This window comes from Carassius gibelio, chromosome B9, assembly GCF_023724105.1.
Source record: "Carassius gibelio isolate Cgi1373 ecotype wild population from Czech Republic chromosome B9, carGib1.2-hapl.c, whole genome shotgun sequence".
NCBI lineage: Eukaryota > Metazoa > Chordata > Actinopteri > Cypriniformes > Cyprinidae > Carassius > Carassius gibelio.
The window spans coordinates 3,613,159-3,616,530 of NC_068404.1; positions in this window are offsets into that span (position 1 = coordinate 3,613,159).

Below are 3,372 nucleotides of genomic sequence, written 5' to 3' on the forward strand. Positions count from 1 at the left end.
AATTAGGCAGTTCTGAAGACAACAAGTAGTGACATTTAGCCAGCGATGAGCTGCAATGTTAACTGTGTGAAAAACAACAGAGAAATGCAGTAATAATGCAGCAATAAAAACATATGAATTAATTCAATATTATAAAAAATTAACGAAATATTATGATTATAAATATTATTTATGAAATAGTCCCAGCATACAGTCCCGCCCATATTTTTTTTATTTATTTTTTTTTTTTTTCATTTATTTTTATTTTATTTTATTTTGAGTGGGTTTTAAGGTAATAAAGTTTACATGGGACTATATAGTGACTATAAATGGGTTTCCGGGGATATTTAATTAAACGCATCAAACCAAACTGATAAACTCCGCACATCGCTTTCATAATAGCATTGTGTTTATAATTGAAAGTTTATAATAAAGTTTTTTTAAATGAAGCGTTATCCATAAACTTGGTGAAGGTGAAGTCATGCGTCATTTCCTTATAGCTTACATTTCACTTATTACTTCAGCCAATTAGGCAAAGGCTTCAAAATGTAACAACAACAAAAAAAGTTGCAGTCATTTGTAAAGGTTTAACAAGGTTAAACAAAAGGTTAAACAAAAGGTTATGATTCTTACATGTTATTTTTTTTATTTTTTTTATTTTTTTTTTTGAATGAATGAATGAATGAATGAATTAAATGAAAAAAAAAACAAACAAAAAAAAAAAAACACCAACTAATGATCCCAATGGGAATTTGCTGCAGAAAACCAGGGTGATGTTAACTTTTGGGCTGTCCTAGAAATATGTCATCACTACAGCACTCTATATAGATGACCTGAAAGCAAATAGACCTGACTAGAGGACAAAAAATAAATAAAAAGTTTTAAGTCTTTGGCCTGCAGTTGAAACTGTCCTTTGCATTTTTCTGTCAATCATAATCCTGAACTGAAATATATTTGACTGATGAGACTGAACCACTGAAGTCTCATTCTTCCATACATCCTTCATTATTATGAATTATAAACAAAAAATAGTTTGATTTACTATGCTAACACATTTAATCCATCATACTCGTAAGCTATTTATTCTCTGGATGACAGTAATTGCCAAAATGAATAAATTAAATAATAATAATTGGTTAATTAAGGATCACATTAGACAGAGAGCTTTAATAAATGCTAATACACAAATGTCACTGATCAGCAATAGACCTTAGAGAGCTCCTGACATTTTGCTTGTTCATTAATGGGAGCTCACTTAAATTTGAGATACATTAAGACTACAAACAGAGTGAGTCATGAGGAATATCTCACAAGTAAAACTTTGGCAGGATAAGGGACTGAAATCAATGCAGCCGCCCAGCATGCTCAGGAAACAATGGTCTCTGTGACACATGCTCTATTTCTAAACTCTCGGCAGGTAGTCAGGGAACTCGGCCTGTCGTCTCAGCACCACGGTCATCCATCACGCTGCTTTAATTGGCCGCTTGTTCCCATTTACCGTAACATTTATTTTCTCGAGCCCGGGGGAGGAAGATGCAATTTTGAGACTGAAACATGTTAGACCCTGATAAAAGCCTAGGTGACTCATAGTTTATAAAATAATTCACCTGTGTCTGAGCAGAGAATATTTGATCGGCCTGTCATGCTGGATGCTGAGACAGTATGTTTCTTGTGCAGCATTCACATACATGACAAAATACTATAGTAATTTATAGGAAATACTATACTGTTTTTGAACCATACTATAGTTAAGTACTTGAATTAATTTGTTGTGGTAATTATATAGTTGCTGTGGTAATATAAACAAATTATTTTACCCCAAATACTGTACTACATTTTCTACAGCTATAAGGTACATTATACTACAATACACTACAGTTTACTATAGTAAATACAAAAGTATACTGCAGTATTAATTGCAGTTGATCAGTTAATACTATGCTGTAACATTCATTAACAAAGTGTTGTAAATACTATAATATATACAGTATTACACAATTTACTATAGTATGGCTCAAAAACACTTTTTATTATAGATTACTGTAGTATTTTTTTTCATGTGTTTCTGGGAGAAAAAGAAAGAAAGATTAAAAAGATTACAGAGAAATGGAAAGTAGCACACTAAATTAAACATGAAATTCTGAATTAGAAAAACTTAAATATTGTTATGTACACCAATCAGCTTTTTAATTACTCTTTCAAAAATATTTTTTTTTTTTATTATTTTATTATTTTTTTTGTTTTTTTTGCAGTGATGTAATCTGTTGACAAAAGTGGTGCTGAAAACTTTTAAACTAAAGTTAAATAAAACATGTGTGACTGCATCATATAATAACTATTAATTAATAATATTGATAGTTCATCGTCTAGCTGACTACGTCTTGTATTATTATTATTTTTTATTTTTTCTAAAATCCTGTCAAATGTGCACAAACTACTAGCTACTACTAAATACTGTAGAAACATAATTACCTGTAAAGTTGGTTTGTAACGATTTGTATTGTAAAAAGCGCTATACAAATAAACTTGAATTGAATTTAATTTAATTGAACATTAAAGGACACCTAAATTCACTTTTATATGGTGATTGAACATAGATGTGTGTTGGCAGTATGTTTACACATCCACCCTATAGTGATAAAAAGCCATCCAGTGGTTTATTATTTTATTTTATTTTTTAATCCCAAAATACCACGTCCAAATCACTTTCTGAGAACATGCCGTTCTCATTTGCCTGTCTGTGTGACGCCACACAATCCAAGGCCCCTCCCACAATTGTTGATTGACACTGGTATTTTTTCACAGACCTGTTCTGAGTGAGCTGCCATCCGTCTGTCATTCTTTCACCAATGGAGCAGATGTAGACAAGAATGAATCCTAGCGATTGAGGTGCTTTGTTGCTGGATGTAATCATCATTTACTCCCGATATCTGAGCCATTGAAGATGCAGTTTATTACTTTTGTTTAAAAGGGAATGCGCCCCCCAATGGATGGCCCTGTTGGTAACAACTGTTCTTGATCCAGCTTCACCTCCAGGAGAAATGTGTCACGAGTCCTTTCCTCCCAGACTCCTTTCCCTTATCTCCGCACACCTGTTCACACACACAGCTGTTGCCCATTCTGTTGGCTATTTATACTCTTTTCCCATGCTTCTCTAGGTGCATTATTAGTTGTTTATATGTGGACTGATGCAAAAACTAGGTTGCCGCAGTTGTGTCATATACCCGTTTCTGTTTTTGAACCTGTGGTCAGTTTCTAGATAGTGTTTGCCTCCGTTTATTTTTGTGAATTTATAATAAAGACCTTCATCTGGACCCAGACCCCTGTTTACATGGTGAGTTCACTGACCCGGCCGTGACAGAATAATCCACCAGACATGGGTCCAACGGGGAA